The 23,482-nt window shown below is 48.7% G+C and overlaps 1 protein-coding gene across 4 annotated transcripts in view; it reads left to right on the top strand.

Annotated features, from left to right (window-relative positions):
• SNX19 (sorting nexin 19) overlaps positions 1 to 23,482 on the top strand; it is a 109,068-nt gene that overhangs the window by 64,071 nt on the left and 21,515 nt on the right. For all 4 annotated transcript variants that reach the window (XM_082070193.1, XM_082070194.1, XM_082070192.1 and 1 more), the window contains exon 13: positions 21,180 to 21,293. The gene's annotated coding sequence lies outside the window, so the exon portion shown is untranslated. The remainder of the gene's footprint in view (positions 1 to 21,179; positions 21,294 to 23,482) is intronic.

Genomic DNA, 23,482 nt, shown 5'->3' with positions numbered 1-23,482 from the left:
GGATTCTGCTGGGTTTAAAAATGGCACGTTGAACTCCCCCGAATCTGCTGGAAACGCTTTCCCCTTGCTTAAACCTCAGCCTTACAGATTAGGCTGAGCTTTGACCAGATAGACTAGGAAGAGCAAGTTCTGGAAGCTAAAGCCAGCGCAACCAGAGTTTGGGAATAGTTGTCCCAACAGGGAGGGGTTATAAACTGCAGGAAAGCCGTGTCTGCACAGGTCACCTGCTAACCACGAGTGGGTAATATTTCCCATTTCACTTGCTCTCGGCTGCCTCCAGCAAACTGCTTTCTGTCCCTATTTTAAAGGGCAGTCCCACAGCTCTAGGCTGCAATCACCTTCCCGACGAGCTTTTAGTGCTTTCTTTAGCTCGCTTCTTCCCCACAAAGCTTTTCACGTCCAAAAAGCGTCAAGATTTAAGACCAGCTCCTGCAGCTTCAAGAGGCACCTCTGTTTTTCTTCCTTTTGCCCCATAGGTGATTTTATCCTACAACGCTGGGGAGAGAAGGGAAACAAGGAGTGTCTGTCTGTGTATATGACATTATGAGACCTCCGGAGCAAAGCAGCGGGGGCTATAGATCTATAGATTAAAGAGAGAGCAAGGGCCAGGCGCCAAAATGATGGTGTCACTTGCAAGAAGCAGGGCCAGGAGCTGGGCTTAGCGGCACAAGTCTTTCCATTGCCGGTGACTCACTTGCTGATGCTTTTTGGCTGCCCTCCTGGGCTGGAAGGGGCCAAGAGAAAAGCAAAGGAGCTGCTCATGGTGTGGAGGTCGATGCCCTGGTCCGAGGGGATGCAGGAGCATCACATCACAGGGGATGCAGGAGCATCACATCACAGGGGATGCCCTGCCTGGTCTTGGTCCAGTTCTACAACTTCTAGGTGCTGCTTTCCTGATGGTGATAACTTCAGGTTGTGTCTAGGAAAAAGATGACAGATCCATTTCTCATCCTCTATGAGAACCTGGGAATGGTTAGAAGCAGCATTCACCAGGGAAAAGGATTAATTAAAAAAAAAAAAAAGGATGTTTCAAAACACTTTGTGCAGTTAGTGAAATCTGAAAATTTCCCAGTAATTTCCCATTTAAGCATTACAGATGTGTCTTTCCTATCTGTTTCTCAAGGGCAATTTTATGTTTGTACTCTTTGTTTCTCTGTTGCAGTTGCTGTTCTGTGTTTTAGTGGGCAAAATATTGAAGATGGCACATAGGAATTGGCTTTTAGCACTGATTACGTTTGCATATGCAGAAAGAAGCTGTTTTGGCAAGCTGTATTCCAGCAGGATGGATATAATACCATCCAAAAAGGTTAAACGCGGCTTATCTGTGCAAAGTGGGTTTTGTTTTGTTTTTTAAAGCTGTGCTTGTTGATGTGATGCCTGAGATTGTACCTTCCCATCTGTGGATGCCCTGCATATCTTCGTCGGTTTGCACCTGCGTTTCTAGAGGGCAATGAAATTGGGAGTGTTTACTATGACGCTTCTAAAATAAGCTCGAAATCTGCACTTTGGTTTAGGCGTTTCAAATTTGGGAGTAAGGAGCTGAAAGAATTGGACCTGCACCTCTGTTTTGGTACAAATACTGGATTTTTCAACAACAGGCGCGCTGGGGGGAAGGAACTTTCCCTCTTTAAAACATCTTTCGGATTTCTTTTCCGCATAGAGGAAATGGAGAGAAAAGCAGGAGGAAAAAACAGCGGCGGCGCTATTTCTGTAGGGGAGGAAAACCACAGACTTCTGCCCAAAGTGAAGATTCCCCTTTGGTCCCCTCCCATGTGGTGGCCGCGCTCCCCAGGTGGCAGCTCCCTGTGTCACCGCTCTGATAGTTTCTTTGCCAACATCTGGTCCCCAGCCTCCAAAGCCAACCAAGAGGCTTTGCCATTCATTTCCGAGGCTTTCAGACAATATTCTGCGTGCATGCGAACTAACGTGAGTGTTAAATATCCTGTTAAGTCTGCTTGGCTTTTTCCATCGAATGTGTCATCTGAATAACCTAATTAAACGAAGCCCTTTCATTTTAGATGATGTTTAGATGATGCGGATAATTGCCCGGAGAGTGCGGCTGTCCAGCTGGCAGGGAGGTTGCAAGAGATGTAAAACATCTTAATAAAAACAAGACCCTCCTCAGGTTTGGCCTCCGTAGCTGGGATGGATGATGGCTGGTGCATCGCACGTGTTTAAACAACGGCCGCAGGGCATCCCGGAGCTGTTGGGGATGCTCTGATGGCAAGAAATCTCTTTCTGACCTCTCATGTACCACGTAAAGCTCGGACTAGTGGGATGTTCGGTGGATTTACCTCCCTCGGTTGGCACAGGACAACTTGGAAGGGATGAGTCCTGCTCCTTTTGCACCTCACGCCTGAAGTGATGGGTGAGCCCTGGGATGCAGGATGTGGCCGGTTGTTTACCTGCCCTGTTTTCCAGGCACAACCTGCACTGAGGAGGATGGAGAAGTGCTCCTCACCTTGTCCTGCTGCTTTTCGAATGGCTCGTGGCTCCTTCTTCCCTCTGATGCCTCCATCTGCGGAGCAGAGAGCCCTCTGCGAGGCAGGAGTGTCTTTGGGCAGGGGCCAGCTCCATGTGTATAATATTTCCATTAACTCAGGGAGTGAAACTCTCAGGCTCGGGGCCCAGGCCGTGCTGGAGCGACAGCGGAGCTGGAGTAATTCAGCTCGTCTATCACCCAGATGTCAGCGAGACCCCAGCGTGGAGACTCGCACCTGCTTTGCTAGTGGCCTTGGCGTGATGTGACGGCTCCTGAGACAGCATCACCTGGTCCTGAGCTTTTCCTGAGCTCGTGGTGGGGCAGAGGGACATGGGTCGTGCTAAGGATGCTCTGAGTGATGCTCGGTGCTGCCGGCGCAGCCCTGTGGTCCCCTGGGCTTTTGTCCCCAGGGCTGGGAGGTGACAGCAGCTCCCCAGCTCAGCCGAATCAGCTGGAGTTTCTTCCCCAGGCGTGCGGACAGCACACATCTGCTCGGCAGCGACACATGTTTCCGGGACCCTCTTTCTCTGCGCCGTGAGTCTGTCCCAGCCGGAGCCAGAAATCCTTCGCCCTGGAGACTTGCTGTGCTGACACATCCGCTCTGGCCACAACAGAGCGAATTCTGCTGTTTCTTTATCCCGCTCCAAGCCAGAAAGTGCTTAGTGTTTCTCTTTTTTGTTTTCCCCAAGGGATTTGGGCCACGTCAAGTCCTGTGGGGATGGTGACTGACTTCTCTTCATGTGCATCAAGAGCCTTGGAGAGGGATGCAAGCGGGACGGGTCTCCTCTGTAGCTAAAATAAGCGAGACCCCACCAATTAACGCTAACGAAGAATCCCTGCTTCCAGGGGGAAGCAGCATCTCCCCATTCTTCCCCAAATTCCCTTTCCTGCTTCATCTCAGGCTGAGTGTTGCCCCCCAAGCACTGCTCCTTTTGTAGACCTTGACCTTGGCCATGCTGGGGTGTTATTTGACCCCCCCAGCGCACAGGCTGCAAGAAAACGATCCCAGCAGAACCCGCCAGTGCTGTCACTTCCACTTACAGCCCATGGTGGTGACGTTGCTGCGGTGGTGACCAACAGCGTTTTTGGCCACGTTGTGGTCTGAAGGACCTGAGTCTGGAAGAGGGACCTTTTTCTGTCCAGCAAAAGCCTCTCGGGTTTTGGCTGAGGCAATATTGATGTTCCCCCCACCTCTTTGCAACCCCAGTTGTTTTATTTTCCTCTTGCCCCCTCTCTCCTGCAGCACAAAAGGACATTCTTGTACCAAACTATTTTTTTCTGCATATTTGCAGCGTGAGCAAAGCAGGAGGGGTGAGGGCAGGGAAGGGGGGCTGGGATTTGAAAGGTTTGAGGGGAAAAAAAACTCTCATCCAGGGCTTAGTTTACAAGGGACAGCTGAGTGTATAAACCCCGTCTCCAAAGAGGGTTGTTAGGAGCTTTTCTGGCAGCGTTTCCCCTCCTACCCCCAACCTCTGGCTGAGCTGCTTCGAGGGAAAACAGAAGGGGAAAAAGAGGGGGGAGAGTGGTTTTGAATGCTCAGAAAATCAGCCCTCAAGGAAAAAAGAAAACAGCACTGACAGACAGAGCAGGGCTCATTTTGCTGAGCAAATAAACCCGGGCAAGTGGGCTGGGTGGCTCTGGGGAGGTGGGTGAAGTGGGGCAGATGGGGGTCGATGTCTCTGCATCTGATACATCATTATTTGGTATGCACATGGTCCCAAAGGTGCATGAATATTCCCCTTGCAAAATAAGCTGGTGGTCAGCCTGGGTGGCAGATCCCAAGGTGTTCAGCAGCCCCTGGGGCACAGAGCACCCAGAAAATTCCCTGTAAACCCCCATCCCGAGCAGTTCTCCCTGTGGACTGGTTTCCTTCTGGGTTTTCCGTGGTATTTTGGGCACACGGAGCAGGGGGTGGGTGCTGAGTTGAGCTGCCATTCCCAGCACATTGCTTGTGACCTCACCCCTATCTTAACGTCCTTTTATCCGCTGTGTGGCTAAGGATCTTGATATTTGAATAACTGAGATTATTGATAGACGTGGAATTGAAAATGCAGCTTCTGGGATGCAGAAGGCTTTTGCTTTCTGCAGGTCCTATCCATGAAATTCAGCGATGCCAGCTTGCCTTACGTTGCTATCAGATTATTTCGTATCCTTGGTCTATACAAAGCAAAAGGCCTGGTGTTCGCACAGGGCCTCTTCCTGATATTGATACTACCGCTGGATCTCAGCGAGTCTTGGGATAAAATTCATTATCAGGCCTGTGATGCCGGTGTCTAATTAGGGGGCAATGCTGGGCAGCAGGGAGGAGGCAGCGTTATTAATCTGGGGCAAACCCTGACTTTTGCGAGGTGTTGCGCTGTAATGTGTTTCCATCCCATCCCAAAGCAACTATTGCTGTCAAAACGCGGTTCCTAAAGCCACATTTCGTTTGCATCTTGTGTCGGTGCACACATACAGGTACCTGTGCTTATTAGAACCACGTTGCCGTGAATTAACGGCCCCATACACATGTATCTCTCATTAAATGCTGTGGGGTGGAGGTAAGGATCGTTGCCTCGGGCTCTCTCTGTGAGATCTCTCAGCACCCTACGCAATAAATATGTTTTTAATAAGCAGTCATTAATGAGTGGACAATAACAGCTTTATAGAGCGTAAATTAAAGGCATGCGTGGGAACCTTAATCTGAGAGTGTATGGTGTAATGGAATATACTGGAATTCAGCTTTATTTATTTTTTAAGACTTCTTGCAAGCCAATGTTTGCAAGCTGTGTGGGGGTAAAGATGCATTCGCTGAAGGGCTGATCCTACCTGGGGTCTGCTTGTGTTTGAAGCCGATTTCAGGGCTGGGGCGCTCGAGCATCCTTGGGAGGAGGGATGCAGTGGGAGCGCAGCCACTGTGTCATGGTGAGGATAGCTGGTGTGGGGGAAGGAAGAAAACTGGCTGAGGTGGCTGCAGTATTGTCCAAAACTTGCTTGCAATAGTAATTTGGGAGAAGGGAGAGGCTGCGGTGTCAAGTTCCTCTCAGTTGTCCTTGTTTTCAGTAAGCGAGTTGGGGACACGTCGTTTTGGGACTCAGGCGAGCAGGCAGGAGCCAAGGATGCCAAAAAGGAACCCCACTCTTTATTAAACAATGATAAAACCATGGTAAAATAACAATAACAACCGGGCACAAATATCCAGAGTACATTAAGCACATAGCTTGGGCTGGAAGAATCTCAGGACAACTTACAGCAAAATCCTAATTCCTAATATAACTATATAACATATATAACCTGTCCCACTGCTTCTTTACCACCCTTGCATCCTCCTGGTTTCCCAGCTCTGCAATTCACTTTCTTAAATGGTCTATTTTCCACTTTACGTTGTGCTCCTGACACAGTTTGCTCTTGCAAACTGGCTTTCCAGCCTCTAAGGATCAGCTCCAGTCCTTCCTGGGAATACCCAGCCCATAAATAGGTATCTGGATTGTACCTATTGTCCTTGCAGTGTTTTAAATACAGATTGTACTTAAAAATGTAATTTAAAATGTAATTTTCAAGAAATGTCTTGAGCTAAGTCGTCCCAACGTGTGGCACACAAACGTGTACAAGCACAGATCTAATTCCCGTTTCTCTGCGATCTCAGAGGACACTTTGAAATCAGTGAGATGATGCTGTGAGATGAGAATTGGGCTGGAAGTGGCTGTGCCTGCTGACGTCTGTATTGAACTGGACAAGATGAACCAGATTCCTCCCAGAATTCATCGGCTTCTTGCCAGGGACGAACAGGATCCAGCAATAAGTGCTTTGCAGAATTGGCTCCCTGAATATTCCGCTTTATGGTGAAATGGGTTGTGTATGTTTTAGCACCAAGTGGTGCTCTGAATTGGCTGGAAAATGTGAGATGTTTCTGCAGATCATTTCAGTGTTCAACGGAAAAAACAATCAGCTGTGGGGTTTTTTGATTTGGGAGGGGGCTGAAAACAACAACAAAGAAAACATGATTTTTGGCTGACGCGATTTCTGTTGCTCCTTTGGGCTGGACTTTGAGGATATTCGTACAGTTATAACGAGTTAGAGTTTATTTGCATGAGTTCCTGTGCTTGAACCTGAGCCTAAGCTTTGCTGTAGTCTAAGAAACGTTGGGGCTGTACATTTCCCTCCTCAGCACCGGCTAAAATGTGGATGTTTTTAGATCCTGCTGTAAGCACCGACACCTCTCACCGACTTCTAGACCCCTGCACGCAACGCAGGCGAATGCCCTTTGCTTCAAAGCCTGTTCCACAAGCAAAACAAACTCCCCCCCTCTGTATTTTACAAGGTAATTATTCCAGACACGATAAATATTTGGCTCCGGCAGAATTCCAGAATTCCACCTCCGAAACGTGGAATGGCATCTCGAAATAGCAAGCAGGACGGCTTTGCTAAGTAGACCTGGCATTAGGCTCTGATCTCGCTCCTGCTCTTCTGAGCTCAACAGAAAAGCAACGGGATAACAAAATATTTTGTAAAACAACATCCTGAGAGCTGGGGTGGTTTGTGGTTTGGGTTTTTTTTCTTCCTTCCGATTGTTTTCTTGATCAATGAGGCTCTAAAATATCAGCTGGAGGCTTCAAAGAGATCAAAGCCGCCTGTGCAAATACAATAAAACCCTTCTCCCTGCGCTGAAGAGAGGGAAAGTAAGAGAAAAAGGGCCTTTTACAACCACTTTCTCATTCCATCCCAAGTCTGGAAATCCTGTTTTAGTCTTGGGGCTGGGGTGGATGTCACCAGAGATGCCTTGTGACACAGTCCTGGGGTCTCAAAACGCTTCCAGAGCCCATCTTTAGGTATCTCAATAAGCCCAGGCACCCAAATAATGTAAAGAGGATGATATTTGGGTTGCAAATATGTCTTTTTGTGCACCCACATGCATGCTTGTAGGACGAGCTGCTCCAGCTTTGTGCTTGAGCTTTGCTAGCCTAGCCTAGCAAGAGCAGCTTGTGTTCCCAGGTTTACTGGTAGAGCGGGGTTAATTTGAGTAAGGCTGAGCTTTATAAGTTCCTAGCTGAGCCCTTCACACACTCGCTTTCTCATGGCAGCTCGCAGAAGTGTTTTGCTTTGCATTAATCACCGTTTCCTCCAGATGAAGGAGTGTTGTGCAAGCCCCTGGGTCAGCACGCGGGGCATGGGATATCGGGATTATTGTGGCCTGTTTAAATATGAAATTAGCGGCCTCTTCCCATGTCAACATGCCAAAGTGCTTTGCAGAGTCTGGACCTGGAGCGTAGAGATGTCTGGGCAGAGGATGGAGATCACAGAGCTTAAAACAGAGCAGAAAAAGACACAGTTTGGGGCTGGGTTGCAATTACCTGCTTGTCTTTTCCCTCTGAAACATCTCCCTGGTACAGAGCTGGAGTTTAAAGCTCTCACCAGAAGGAAAAACAGTGTTGTGCAGCCTGGTGGGACTGAAACCTTTGGCTCCAGCGTGTCTAGGGACTGAGAAGCTGATGATTAGATAACTGTAAACCCATCCTTATTTTACAGCACGCGCGGGCTTTGATGGGAATGGGAACGAAGCGCAGCAGGCTCCTGGGGCCGAGGGGAGAAATGGTTCTGTGATTAAACGAAGCCTCAGATTATTGAGGCTGAAGCGCCTGACCCTGCTGCAGGGTTTGCTTCTGGCCTTGGGTGACTCTCGGCTCATCGGTGCCTCAGTTTCCCCGCTGCTGTGGTGCATCAGTGCAAAGAGTAGTTTGAAATGTAAATGAAATTGTGGCAATGAGCACGTTGCATGAAAAAGATTTGACTGAGTATGTTAGTCTTGCCCTGCAGATGCTTTTCCTGCAGGAGACAGCACAGACATGGGGAAGATGGGAAGGAAAGGAGAAGGAGAAGGAGGAGAGGAAGGGAGAGGAGAAGAAGGGAAGAGGAGAGGAAGAGGAGAGGAAGAGGAGAGGAAGAGGAGAGGAAGAGGAGAGGAGAGAAAAGAGAAAGAAGAGAAGAGGAGAGGAGAGAGAGAAGAGGAGAGGAGAGAGAGAAGAGAAGAGGAGAAGAGAAGAGAAAAGAGGAGAAGAGAAGAGAAGAGAAGAGAAGAGAAGAGAAGAGAAGAGAAGAGAAGAGAAGAGAAGAGAAGAGAAGAGAAGAGAAGAGAAGAGAAGAGAAGAGAAGAGAAGAGAAGAGAAGAGAAGAGGAGAAGAGAAGAGGAGAAGAGAAGAGGAGAAGAGAGAGAAGGGAAGAGGTAGAGGAAGAGAAGAGAAGAGGAAGAGGAGAGAAGAATGGGATTTAACCAATTCTGAAGGTTCTCAGGGTGGGAGGGAAATCCCCACGTGCTACACATGCTGGTGCTGATGTCCTTATCACCAACAAAGACATTTTCCTTTCCTGCCTGGTTAAATCCTCACCAAGTCCGTCTTTGCGTGACATGGTCTCCAGCTTGGGCGCTGTGTTTGGTTGCTAAGCTCGTCTCGTGTGTGGTTAATGCCCAATGAGGTCATGGTGCCATTTAGCGTTTTGTGGGTAATTCAGGATTATTCATGAACAAAATGAAGAGCAAGCAGGTGTATTCATGGGCTGCCTTGGTGGAAAGAAGAAAAACAACCACCTTAGGAAACGACATGAATTATTCAGGGGGGACCAAAGTGCTGAGGGAGTTTCAGGAGTGGGGGAGATGGAAATTTGTTCTCAGAACAGCTGAATTTAAAGTAATAATATATCAGTGACCAAAGCTTGCTAATTTTCTATGGCATTTCTGGATTTTCTTTCCATAAAACAAGTCAAACACTTTCAAGGAGATCAGATGCTTTCTGTTAGCTTTTCTCCATCTAAACGAAAGCACAATCCTCCCTTGGGGTGAAAAATGATTCAATGGCCGTTTTTCAAGCAGGGATTTCTGTAGTTTATCCTGAAGAGAGGAAACTCCATAGAAGAAACAAGGATCTCGGGGACTCCAGGATGGTGGGATGTTATCAGAGTCTGTAATTACAGCTTTTGCATTTAACACCTTCCCTGGGCGTCACTTTGGTGAGCTCACCCTCATTTGGAGATGACAAGCGTGCAAAGTTGCTGTTTATTAAGTCTGGAAGCTTGAGATGCTTTGATTTTTAATGATTTTTAATGCTGTTAAGTGGACCCCTGTTGTTGCTTTGACCTTTGGTTTCTCTACCCATGTTTTTTCCTCCTGAACAAAATCCCATTCACTGTACCCCACTTAGAAGTTTAAATAACCCTAAAAAGCGTCTTTGCTGCACTTTGTTCCATGGGGCTGGCGTGTGGTTCCCTGCTCTTTGCTGGATAACTATGTCTGGGAAGGGAGGCGGGGGGGTGTTTGTGTCTTATTTTATCTCCGAGCGTCTATTTTACACCCAATTTGTGCAGGGACAGATGCCCAAACAACTGCAAAGTAAGCGGAAGATCTTTCCAATACATTTTCTTCCCCGAGGATGTTTATGTGAACCCAATGTATATGTGCTCTCATTAGACTTAAGGTTAACTATTTGTGATAAATAGTAAATTCACTAAAAAATGTGGCGGAGAAATGACTCACAAATACCAGTCTCATTTGGCAAGGACGTTTGGGCCAGAAAGGGCTCATTTTTTTTGATGTAGAAATGTTTTGCTTTGACATTTTTCACAATAAGCCCTTTTGCCCCTTCTTTCTGCATAGGGGGTGTTAAAGAATTGACCAAACTAAGAGAATAAAATGTTTGACTCAACTCAAAAGAATAAACCATTAAATTAAAAGAAGGAAGCAACATGAAACAATATACTGTTTTAAAACAGAAAAATACCATGTTGACCCAAAGCATTTATTTGCTTTTTATTTGGCTTTTTTTCTGAAGAGTCAGATACTTTTGACCCAAACTACATGTTTCTCCTGCTTTATATCTTTTTAATCCTTCCCTTATTTTAACTGCCGAGGCCACAAACCCATTATGTTCAGCAAAAAAAGCCGCTTTGGAATGATAGGCTCTGCGTTTGCTCTTGTATTTCTCCATGAGAAGCCAGTTTGCTCACACCCACGTGGTTTTGCTTCTTTTCTGGTCGGGCAAACCCGCTTGGAGGGCATTAACCCTTAAAAAATATCATTATTATGAAGAAGAATAACTTCTACTTATGGGCTCTACTTTAAGTTATCGGAGTGGCAGATTTTTCCCTGAGTATTTGGGGAAGAGCCTTTTTTGGCTGTTTTGGAGGCTGCTGTGATATTTCGGTCCCAAACCCCCCGAGCGTAGTTTCGGGTGGGTTTTTCTAGGCAGCAGCCCACCGGCTCAGCACCCAGGCCCACGCCTGCTTTCAATCATCCCCAACCCACCTAAGCAGGGCTGATGTCAGCCCAAATTTCCCCTCTCGACCTCTGGAGCTGCCAAATTCCCACCCCCTGGGGCTTGGATCTCATCGCCCGCATCCAAACACTCATTGCAAGGATGACCCAACCCCTGTCCCCAGCCCAGTTCTTTCCGAATTTGCAAACTTGACGTGAAAACAGCTGAAAAAACTGCCTTATGAACTTGAGCTAATGCTGGCATCTCATTAAACATCAACCAAATCCCAGACCAAACCCCCTCGTGGCGGCTGCAGCATTTTAAGCCGAGGTTAAAGCTTTTTCCCAAGTGCCCGGTGACCGCGAAGACTCATCCAAAGAGCTCAACTTGACATAATTTTCAGGAAGTCTTAAATTCTTCCTCCTGCGAGGTTTCCCGGGTCAGGTATACAAAGCCTGACCTGTGTGAATAATGGGTTTTGTGGTTTACGGGCAGTTCCTAAAAGCTTAATAATTAAGAAAACGCTTGTGGCTCAGCCCAAATAATTCTGTTGATTTTTCTCAGCTATTAAAAACCCTGAAGTGTCTCTTATCGAACCAACACTTGCTTTGGTCTGTAGGGAATTTTTCATTTCCACTATGATGCTTCCAACTAAATTTAAAAGGTGAAAATTTAGAAGCCGCAGTCTCCTTTGAATGAGAAAATCACAGGCGTGAGAGGAACCCAACCCGTGCCTGGCTTGTCTGAAAAAGGCCAGGGGGACTATTTTTACTCCCAAAATTGTTTCCTTTCGGAACGCTTTGCAAAACCAGCGTGAACTCATGGTGCGCCGCGCTATTTGCAGATCTCTGAAAAGATTTCAGGGAAAAAAAGGACATACAGGTGTCCCTAAAATGGTAATTCCAGCCTTTCCCCTGCCTTTATTTCTCTTTTTCAGTCGCCAAATATCAGCAATTTGCCTGCAGGATAACCAGTGGGTGCTGGGTGTGTGCAACGCGACGCTTATTTTTTGGGCCATTTTTCTGCCCTTTCCTGTTTTTCTGGCCAGCCTGGCAGGAGAGGAGCGTTCTGCTGCGGCTCGGACGATGAAAACAAGGGAAACTTTTACTGGCTGCTCGAGGCATCCAAAAAAAATCATTTGTGGAGCGATTTGGAGCCTGAGATGTGTTTAGTAACGGGCGTCTCAATGGTCCCATTCACCTGGGGACAAGGAGAGGTGACACAGTCAAGGAGCAGCCTCTGTCCCCTGGTCCTTCTCCTTTATCTCCATCCTCTCCTTTACCTCCATCCTCTCCACTCGACTGCTGGAGCAGCTGGGATGTGGGTAAATTGGGCCACATCTTGCTTTGGTTTTAAGCATCCCCTCAGTTCCAGCAGGACAGGGAACTGCTGGAGAGAGTCCAGCGCAGCCACCAAGATGCTGCAGGGAGTGGAGCATCTCCCGTGTGAGGAAAGGCTGAGGGAGCTGGGGCTCTGGAGCTGGACAAGAGGACACTGAGGGGGGACTCATTCATGGGGATCAAGATGGAAAGGGGGAGTGTCAGGAGGATGGAGCCAGGCTCTTCTGGGTGACAACCAATGGTAGGACAAGGGGCAATAAGTTCAAACTGGAACACAGAAGGTTCCACTTAAATTTGAGAAGCAACTTGTTGGGGGTGAGGGTGGCAGAGCCTGGCCCAGGCTGCCCAGGGGGTTGTGGAGTCTCCTTCTGTGCAGACATTCCAACCCGCCTGGACACCTTCCTGTGTCACCTCATCTGGGTGTTCCTGCTCCATGGGGGGATTGCACTGGATGAGCTTTCCAGGGCCCTTCCAACCCCTGACATTCTGGGATTCTGTGATCCAAGCTTTAGAGGCATCGTGGTGGTTAGAGAAGTTATTATACGCTGATATGTTGTTGTTACATACCAATAACAGCAATAATTATTCATTGTAATTGCTGAAATAAGGGAAATATTATTTTCAAATATAAGCTTCCTGTTAGAAATGTCCGAACTGGGTATTTCTCCTCTTGCAAGGTTCTGGCATATTCTTTTCAAAGGAAACCGGAAACCTTTTAAAGAGAAATATCAAAGGAAGCATTTTTTTCACAAAACCAAAATATAGTTCTTGACAGGCGCAGAAGTGCCCCAGATCCTCGATCCAAATGCCAACGGGCGCTTAGGAGAACTTCCCAACATATCAAAGAGCTCTAGGCCAGGCCTTTCCTTTCCAATTTCACCGCAGCTGCTGCTGTTCCTGTCCAGAAATGTGAAAACAGGGCAGGGAAAATACCTTCTTGTGCATGTTTTTGATGCTGGTGCTTTCAAAGAGCTATTTGGCATCCCCCATCCTCAGTGTATTTGCCAGCTAAAACGACAGGGCTCGTGGTGGTGAAGATTTTTGCCGTGACTTGAGCATTGTTGCTTTTAGATGCCTTTTTCCTCAGAAAGACCAGAAAATGGGTCCTGTTTAGGCGCTGTGGGGAAAAGCCGCTGTCAGGAATTTCTGTGAAGTCTCATTTGATTTCCCTGCCCTTGTCCCTAATGTTTTTACCAAGTGCTTAAAGGGGAACTGAGCTTACTGGGCACTTTTTCCAGGAGTATGGAATCTTAAGCATTTTACGTGTATATATATATATATATATGTATGCACATGTATGGATATATATAATTTTTATAGCATTGAGTGCAGCGCAGGACATCAAACCCCATGTCATTTATTCCCCCTCCTAATGATATATCTCTGGAGTCCCAATTGCTCGAGCTATTCCAAAAATGTGGCTGGTGTCTGTGCTCGGGATGGATGGAAAGCTTCTCCTGTCAATGGCCTTTCCAGCTCCTCAGTAGCTGCTGTAACATTACAGTAGCTGTTAGCAGCTCGTATCAAAGAGGGGGACCCTGGAGCGCTGGGACCATCTAAACCAAGATCCAGTCCCCATTACCTGTGAAATAACTCTTGCAAGAGAGAAGGAAACGGTCAGTGGTGTTCAATAAAGCCACACGGGTCTGTGCACGAAGCCTTGAAGTGATGTGGGAATCATTCCCGGGACGCGCTTCCAAATTGCTTAAGAAACTTAAGCCCTAAATCCCGTTAGGTTTAAAGGCTCTTTGGTATTTGGGAGAATGTTACCCTTTGGGAGCCAAAAAGAGCCATGACTTGAGGCTTCGTCCTCAACTTTAGCAAAGGGTTCCCTTCATCATCATCATCATCCCGGCCAAACCCCGACTGCTCTGAGCAGCACAGGGCATTGCCTGTTCCATTGGTCTGTACCTAAAGCTGCATTTCCCGGCAATGGGATCCGTTATATAGAAATTAGCCTCCAAGAGGAGTTCTGGTGCCAGAAAACCAATGTTTTTGGCTTTTCTGTGTCGTGTTTTTGGGTTTTTTTCACCAAAGGTCTGAAAAACTTGAAGGGAGGGGAAAAAAAACGTTAATCAAACTTGGTCATAATTTCCTGTGCAGGCTGGATATGCTGGATGCATCCAGACCTCTGGTTAGTCTTACCCAGTTCTCCAAGGTGTTCAGGACCAGGATCTAGTCCCTGGACATCATCCCGTTGATGTCACCTCAGTGGAAGGACCAGGAGACGCATGTACCCTGACAACCACCCCGGAATACACCAAGACGTGACCATCGGTCCGGGAGCCTCATTTCCCAGCCCCGCCAAGCTCTGATGCTGACAAGGAGGCCGCTTTTATCTCTGCGGGTATTAGTGCCGCTATGAGCTCAATAACGCTGGAGTTCCCATAAAAATTCAAGAGGTGGGACTCCCATGGACCGGCCGCTTCCCAGCGTCAGTGCCGCATCTGGAAATAGTGCAGAGGCTGCGTTTTTGCAGCCGCCACCACTGCAATTTGAAGAGGGAAAGAGAGGTATTCCAAGTATTTTTGTCTTTAAAAGGAAATACTGAATAACTTATGGATAAGACATTAACCCGGGCCTAGACCACTCGTGGTTGTTAAAGAGCCCTCAGCACTGTTTGCGAGAAGGGAGGTGGAGGGGGTGTTAGTCTTGGACTCCTGCCTAAATTCCAGTTTAAGGAAACGCATCCCAACTACCTAAAATTCCACCTGCATTTTGAATCGGTGCTAGGTCTGGCTTCCCAACCGGGCCTGAACAAAACCTCCGCCCTTCATCAGTGCTTCGGGTGAGCAAACAGCTCTGACTTTAGCGATGTGGCTGATTCGGTCCTGCGGTGGAAACCCAGGATGTTTAGTGATCAAATTTTGCTCCAGCGCCAGCTCGTCATTTTAATGGGATGAATATCCATCCGCTCCTGGGTGCCGAAGCCGCTGCTGTATTCCCGCCCAGAGGTGACCATGCTGCTGCCATAGAAAAAGTGCAATCCCTGTAAAACAAAGTTAAAAACAATCCTTCTGGATGAAAGGTGGTGATATTTGAAGACAGTTATTTTATCTCGCCTCGGCTTTAAAGATAACACATTACCAGCATGTGAAAAGACATCATTTTTCTTCTCTGGGAGTTATTTATGATCTTAATCCCACTCCACCCTACACATTACAGTTTGTGAGGCTTGTCGGTGAAGCTGTTAGTGCTTTAAAAAGCAGATCAAATCGCATCTTCCCACCCCTATTTTTCCCACTTCATCTCCTCTGCACCCCAACATTGGCCCATTTGATCGGCAGAGATCAGCTTCCCCTCGCAGCCCGGTCCACAAACCAGCTCGGGTTCCTGGGCGTGCGGGGAGCTGCGGGTTTGAGACACACTTTGTTTGGATATAAATACTTTCACACTGTGGCAAAGCATATGTTGCCTTGTCTCTATGAGTAACGATGTGCCGTCCTCCGCTATCCCTGTTTTGCATTTCAAAGTCACCCCCGAAGGAAACTCGAGCAGCGGGTGGTGATGCTGCCGCCCCGGCTTTGCAAATGACAATCTCCATGTGAGATGAGATTATTTAATATCTGGTTGTGCCATGATGGAGCAGCTGGGGATCTGGTTTTGACACAGGGCTTGGTGGGTTTTAACCTTTGTTTGATGGGGTGAATGTCAGGAGAGGAACTTGATTGGAAAAGGTGGTGGGTCTGGAAGCAAGGGGTGAGTTCTGGGCTCTGCTGAGACCTCTGGCAAAGCCTGTGCTGCTTTTGAGAAAGCCAGAATTTCATTTTAAAGCTTTTCCCAGCACCGTGGGCATAGGACTTAGTGTCTGAGCCGAAGCAATGGTTCCATAAAAGCCTCCAACTCAACTCATGCTCACGTAGGTTAGTGAAGGGCATTTTATCTTTATTGCCCCATCATGATAGCAGCTTCTGAATTCATATTCCTCTTGCTTCTCACTTGCAAGATGAAGGTGTTTCCCATCCTCCTCATACCCCTGTGGAAGGATTTCTCCTGGGTACCAACTCATGAACTGTTTTGCAGCTGGAGCATCACCAAAACCACCACTGTCGCTGAATTACACCGGTACAAGTGCTGGATGGCTGTGTAGAAAATAAATAGCTCTGCATGGACCCAGACCTGGGGAAGGATGCTGTAAATGGACGGCAGGCGCTTGTGTCCATGACATGCCCAAGCATCCCTCTTTGCCCAGCTATTTTCCTTGGGTTTGGAGCCCTCCTGTTATTTGTAATCAGTTGTTCATGTTTTCATCAATCAGGCACATGCCCCAGGATTCTGTCTGGCTGAGGGGACCCATGGAGCGATTGACTCCAGATGGGAAACGTCTGAGTCAGGAACGTTCCGATCGTTCACAGCAAAACTCGGGGGGAAGCGGAGGCCGAGGCGGAGCGGGGGGAATTGGTCTTTTCATCGTGTCCTTTTGCAGCCAAGACATCGCGGGGAGTTCACGAGACGCGGTGTTTTAATTGCTTGCAGGTCAGGCAGGTCCCTTAGGGTATGGGGCTGGAGAGGAAAAAATGCTGATAATGCAGATGAAAATTCCAGTATCGCGATTCATTTGGCACAAGGCGAAGGGGGAATAACCTGTGACAGTGCAGTTGCCTGATGATTTTTCACACACACACACAAGCCCTGAGGCACAGGAACTTTTCAAAGACCAAGGTTTACTTCTTAAATTGGAGCTCACAGTGTCACGGAAGATGAAGGAGTAAGCTGGTTTGTGTGTGTGCAAGAGTGAAAAGGCCTTTGGCAAAGTGTTTTGGTGAGTCTGCGTGTCCTGAGCATCCTCCCTTGGGATGAGAGAGCAGGTGGGTTTGGGAACGGGTGCCCGTGCGGGGATGGTTCTGTCTGTTCACACATTTGGGGTGTGTGTCTGGCACAAGCTGACGTTGCTATAAGACTAGAACAGGTTTACATTTTCCACCTTCCAGGCAATCACCGAGGAAAGAGATTGTCTCATTTTTTCATGTACATATATCTCGTCTGCGAGTTGCCGGGGCAACACTGTATATGTTTGCAGCCTGGAAGGATCTGGGGATGGAAAATGAAGCCAGGGAGTGGACCGAGGAGAGGAGTCCAGCAGGAATTTTCCTCTGGTCTTGTGCGACCGACTGGTGAGCACTAATTTAAGCCGCTCTCCCGGGATTAGTCATCAAATCTGAGATTTCCATTTTTATTATTTTAAATCGACCGCAGTTGCTCTTGGGAGGCCGTTTTTCATGTTAGAAATTAACCTCGCGGCGACGTAGCCGGTGGGGGCTGCAGGATGGGAGCCAGCAGGCTGGGTAGTACCATAGAAACACAAACAAGGTACAACATCTTGCTCTCCCGGCCGGTGGAAAGCGGGTTCCCCGGGGAGCAGCGGCTCCGTGGCGGTGCAGCCGCTGCTTCCAGCTCCGTGGGAGGCACCGGGATACCTGGATTTTCTCTGTGGCCACTCAGTGCATTATTGTGGCTTGTGCTTTGCTCCAGGGCTTGGTTTTTTAGGATGGAAGAAATCACTGCAAGGATGCGCTCGGCAAACAAACGCTGCCCTGGTTGCAGGCTCGGAAAGTCAACGGGACATTCCCATCTGCTCTGGAGAGGTTTTTGGCCATAGCGTTTTCAAGTTCTTACTGATTTTAAGGTTTATTTATTATTAAGGTGTCTTACTGGCTGTGTTGCCCTGACACTAACAGACCCATAACCACGCAGGCACTTTCCTCCCACCCATCCTTCCCAACGCCGCTTCCCCAAACCCATCCAGCATGCCATGAAAAGGCCCCTTCAGCTCTCTGAAGAATTTTTGGGCATTTCTCAAGGCCAAATTACCTTCTCTGTACTTCTTCCCCCCCATGCCCTTGCCTGTAAAAGGCGATTCGTGCCGAAACTTCCAAACACTTGGCAGAAGGTTGGTATTTGTGCCGAGCGGCTGCCCTCAGCTTGTCTGATCTCAAGCAAATAAATAAGGCAAGAACTTCACAAGGACAAGGAAAAGCGGCGGAGGTGGCGGTGCCGTTCCTGTTGGAAAGCTGGCATTCCCCACCTCTGCTAAATGAGGTTCAGAGGGGCCATCTGGTACGTGTATTTCTGATCTCATCATTTTATTTCACTGCATCGGGTGGGGTTTTTTTTATTCTTTCTTTTTGCCGGTCACTTGGGAACAAGAATTGGTGTTTGAAAACCCTCCCCACAAGAAATATAACGTTAGATAAGAAGTGTGTGCAAGGAGTTGCTGATGCTGGAGTCACCCCAGGGTATCTCTCCAACACCTCCCTGTCCCCCCTCCAGTCTCTGAGCTCTTCCACGCAGGTGACACTTTGCTTTGGGGTGGTTTTTGTGGGGACACAGGGGGTGACATCCCCATACCCCGGCTCAGCTGGGGGTGTGTGTGTCTCGGAGCAGCATATGGAGGGCGGTTACAGCCGGAGCGTTTTCAGCTGTTGGGAAAAAGGCTGTAAAATGCGATTCCCACCATAAGCAGCCGTTGGGTTTGGAGTACATCAAATTGGGTATTTTGCCGCTGGCAGAAACCAAAACCTGATGCGCCGGAGGATGGTAAAGCCCTGAACTAATCCCTGTAATTGTTTAATACCACAGCCAGCAAGAAAATGTTTTCTGATCCCGTTAATCTTCGCAGTGAAAGAAAAACTTCTGTAACTGTATCCGTAGCAAGCAAATTCCCCTGTTTTTTTCCCATAAATAAATATGCAGCCTTTCTCCAGCCATGGCCGTGTACAGAGCCTGCAATAGGTTAACGGGGCAGAAGGGAAGATGCTCTCTGCAGCCTTTAAACCCCCCCAAAAATAAAAAATGGGGTGAAGTGTGAGGTCCAGTCCGACAAGTGACGGGAGCGGGATGACGGGGGGCACATGGGGGTCAGAGCCAAGGGGCTGCACCCCGATTCGGGGGACACTCCTTGGAGCTGCCCGGCTCCTCACCGGGGTTTTTAGCCCCTTTACTTTCTTAAGGACCACATTTCATATGAAGGGGAAGAGAGGAAAGGCTGGGAGGGAGGGATGGAGGGTGTTTCTGGTACTGAGCAGCGGTGCGGGGCCATTTCTCTCGGCAGCTGACAGTGTAAATGCATTTCTTGGCACGCAGCTCGCTCTGTATTAAAATTCTTGATGAAGATTATTAAAGTGTGTTTATGAAAAGCCTACGAGTGCTTCTTGGACTCCAACCTGCCTTTTTCAAAATGGGATGTTTGGGTGCGGGCTTATTAAAACCAGCCTGTCCAAACCCACCCTTCCAGCTCCATTGGCGAAGGGTGACAATGGCAGCAACTGGGGACCAGTGTGGGGCGTCTGCAGCCCTTAACCATTCCCCAAAAGCTTGCTGCCTGTTTATTGGAGTGTTTTGCACGATTTAAGGATGTGCTGGTGTCCCTCTGTGTGCACATCCCACCCAGCCCTGCATCACCATCCTGCTGCCGCACGCACCAGCCTGGGGCCTGATTCCCTTTCTCTGGATGCTCTTCCCTTTCCAACTCGAGGTAGGAGTTTTTTCTCTAACATGGGAGACCAGGTTGTATATCTAAATATATGTCCTTAAAAAAAAAAAGAACATTATTTCCAAGAACAATGGTGGAAGCAGCCCAAAAATGTGCTAAGAAGGACAAATGCATTAGGATTGGAGTCCAAGCAAAATATCAGAAGGGTGAATCAGAAAGCAGGAAAGGAAGGTGGGGAAAAGAAATAGAAGCGTATGGAGTTTTTAAAAAGCTATTTTTTTCCTTTTAATGTTAATGGCAGCTTTTCAATTTGAGCTTCGAGTGCTGGTGAAATGTGTCAAGTGCTCCTGCCCTGAGCCATATTCTGGGGGGATGCAAAAGCATTGTTGCAGTGACACGTCCAAGCTGGTTTCAATCCATTTAGCCCTTGCAAAGATGTATTTCCTATTATTGTTATTAATTGGGCTCATTAATTTCTGTTCTGGGCTTTTTTACAGCTTCTCTGTCTCTATTCCCCTGTGATGTTTGATTAGTGGGGCTAATTAGCCACCGCACCCCTGGCTTCAGCCATAGGTCACCAGTCTCCCCCATTAGAAATAAACTCTTGGGGATGTTTTACAGGAGTTTCGTGACAAGGGAAGAGTTGAGCTGCTTTATAAATCTTTCCTCTGCAGGAAAATGGGAGATGCATTAATGGGTGCTGCATAGGAAAGATGTTGGTTGAGAGAGCTGATGGCAGAGGGGTAGATGGAGGGGCCATAAAAAAACCCCAAAGTCATAAAATCTTGGGTTTGACTGCATGAAAAGGGAAGCAAATCTGTTCTCCAGGCCAATCAGGATGGCGTGGTGGGAGGAGAAGAGGGGAGATCAAGCCCAAATTCGTACTTACCCCTGGTGACTGCAGCATCCGTCAGTGCTGAAGACAATCTGCGTCTCATTAATCATCCGATATAAACAGAGGGAGACTCGCTGGAACAGAGCGGTGTCGCTGGATGAATGGCCTGGACTTGGAAAATAAACATTTCAAGCTCTGCCGTGGCGTTTATTTTTGCTAAATGCCTTCGCTGTGCCTGGGCATTCTGCTGGCGGGGGGTGCGCTCACCCCAAATCCATCCCCCCAAAAATGTCGGAGTCCGCCCTGGGTGCTTTTATGCCTCAGCTCCAACCTCAAGGGTTTGTTGGTTGTTTAGTGGGTAATTGGGCAGCGTGGATGGGTTTGCAGGCAGGATGCTTCTCCTCGCCTTGCCCCACGAATCTGTGGTCAGCGGTGATCCAGGGACGTGGCGCTTGCAGGTTCAATCAGTTCAATCCCTCAGTGCTCTCCGTGTTCACGCACCACTGCATTTCCACAAACAGCACTTGTTTTTTTCTTCAAACCTCTTATGCCTGCCGTGGGGTTTTTTTTCCCTGCTTCCCCTCTGCAAAAAGCCACCAGGTGCAGTCTGGAATCCCTGCTCACCCAAATATGCCTTTAATTCTGATTTATTAAGATGGTTATTGTATAGATGATTAGAAACATATTCTGGGAGATTTCACAGCCTTGGAGCAGACATGTAGCCATTACAGAGCTGTTAATCTTTTATAAATATGTTTTTAATCATACCAGTATTTAACATATGATAACTGTCCTATTAAATGTAATGTATAGCTAGCAACCTTTTTATAAAGAATTGGAAACTATATATGGGTTTTATTTCCTATAGGCTCATTAACTTCTGGTGCTGAGGAGATATTACCAACACCACAAGTGGATGGTTCAACATGAGATGTTGTACGAGGACCTTCACCAGGAGAGGGGTTTGCTCACACCCTGGCAGGTGAGTTTGGGTTTTTTCCTCTGGCCATAGACCTGTTACCTCCTTATTTTTAGTGTTATTTGGTGCATCTTGCATAGCTCGTAGCACAGCGCACACTCCTCCCGTGTGTCCCTATGACATCAGGCACAGTAAATGCCATCAGCAATGACATTTTGGGCCTCACGTCTCTGGCAGCGAGAAGAAAACAAGCCCCCCCCAGCTACCCTCACTCGGAAAATAAATGACATAACTTGGGCTGGCACTTCAGGTGCTTTCTAACTTGATGTGCCATCCAGCTGACCAGCCGTTCCCCAGGAGAAGACAGGTTGAGAAGGGGAAAAGTTGCCACTAAATTGCATTATTTTAGCCGGAAAAATAACCCCTGCTGCCTCCCTGGCTTCACAGGAGATGCTGCTGTGGAGCGGGAGGACTCGCTCCCGTCCAGGCTGCTCCATGACCCCCTTTTGAGGCTTGTTGTGTCTCCAAACTAACGCTTTTTGTCCCCGACACCACGCTGCCCCGCTACCCCCGGGACCGCTGGACAAGGGGCTTTTCTTTGCGGAGAACAGCGGGGGATCTCATAACGATGGCCCTTGGCCACCACCGGCCTCCACACCTCGGTCACGTCTGGGCGCTGGCATTTACTGGGACAGGGTGCATCGGGCACCGCGAGCGAATTGTGCACAGGGGGAGGATGGAGAGACGGGGTCAGCGCTCGGGGAGGTGGCCCCAGGTCTGCAGAGGGTCCTGGGCTCAGCGCTTGAGCACAACCCACGTCTGATATGAAGATTTTAACACGTTTTCCTAAACCTGGTTCATTTCCATGTTTCTACAGGGGGACAGGGTGAACGAAACATTCCACTGTCCCCTTCTCCAGCAGCACAGCAAGCCCAGAAGCAGCCGGGGTTAAGGACAGGGTTGTTTCCAGCTCCGTTCGCAGTGTCCCCCTCACAGCCTGCAGAAGCCGGGAGCTCCCCGGCCCCGTGTGCCGGTGCTTGGAGCGCTCGCTGTTTGTTTTGGAAGCAGACGGGCTTTGTCTGCAGAGCCGACGGCGAGTTTTCCGCAGCCCACCTTGTAAACCTCCCCAGCCCCGGCTCTCATCGCACCCAGCAGCTACCTGCACTGCCAGCACGGCCAGATATTTTCATCTCCAGGTGCTATTTCGGTGTCTGAGCTCCCCGTGATGGCAGATGTTGGTGTGTGGGTGGGATGCTCGTGGGGCTGGAGAGATCTGCCACCTCCGTCCCATCTCCCTGCGATGCCATCACTTCAACTCTCCGTTTCTGTGAGGTCTTTCCCTGCGTTGGTTTATGTATTTGCTGCAAGGCGATGGGCTCTGAAATGCTCCACAGAGTGCGGTGGGTACCAGGAGCTTGGGGAGGATGCAGGAAGGAGTGAGGATGCTCAAGAGGTGCTATGGGCAACGTGGAAAGAAAAGAGGGGAAAAAACTCAGAGCTTTGGCTAAGGCCAGTGAGGGATTGCGTGGACATTTTCCCTCGTGACGTGTTATCTTTGCTTTTAAAAAAATAAATGAAAATGTGCATTTTGCGTGGCTGAAATCCCAGAAGGAGCAAGGTCTGGGGGAAGAGGGGAACTGAGCAGAGCTGTGCTGGTAGCTCCAGGCTGGGGGGTTAATGGCCCTCCAGTTCCCTGGGGCTACCAAAAGCTGCCTTTGGGCTAGTGCTGGGCTCTGCTGTGGGGGAGAGGGCAGGCTCCCTTCTGTGGGAGGTCCTGGGTAACCTCTGCCTTTATTCTTTTTCCTTCTTTCCTGTTGCAAAAAGCTCATCTGGGCCGTTTTTCCTGCCAGCCTTCCTCTGCTCTACAGGAAGGCTGAGCAAAAGCTTCCCAGAGGGCAGCCCATGCTCCACAGCTGCTTTCCAGGGGATTTCTTCCCTATTTCTCCAAAACTCTTCTCCCTGTCGGAGCAGGGATGGCGCAGGTTCACCCCCCGGACCTCTCCCAGCCCGCAGCGGCTATAAAGCTGTCGGCAGAGGCGGCCACGTGCTGGAGACGCACTTAGGGGAGGCTGAGCTTCCCTTCTCCCATTGCTGCGTCTCTCGGCCTCCATCACCGTCTCCGGCATGTGCCAGGAGACAAAGCTGGCGCTTCTCCCACCAGCGAAGCGTCGAGGCGTCGGCCAAGACGTCTGGTGGGAAGGAAGAGCCCGTCTGCGGGCGCCGAGGGGAAGAAGAATCTCTCCACCGACCCT

Source organism: Streptopelia decaocto, assembly GCF_964273445.1.
Source record: "Streptopelia decaocto genome assembly, chromosome: 21".
Classification (NCBI taxonomy): Eukaryota; Metazoa; Chordata; class Aves; order Columbiformes; family Columbidae; genus Streptopelia; species Streptopelia decaocto.
This window is presented reverse-complemented; position numbering and strand designations above follow the sequence as displayed.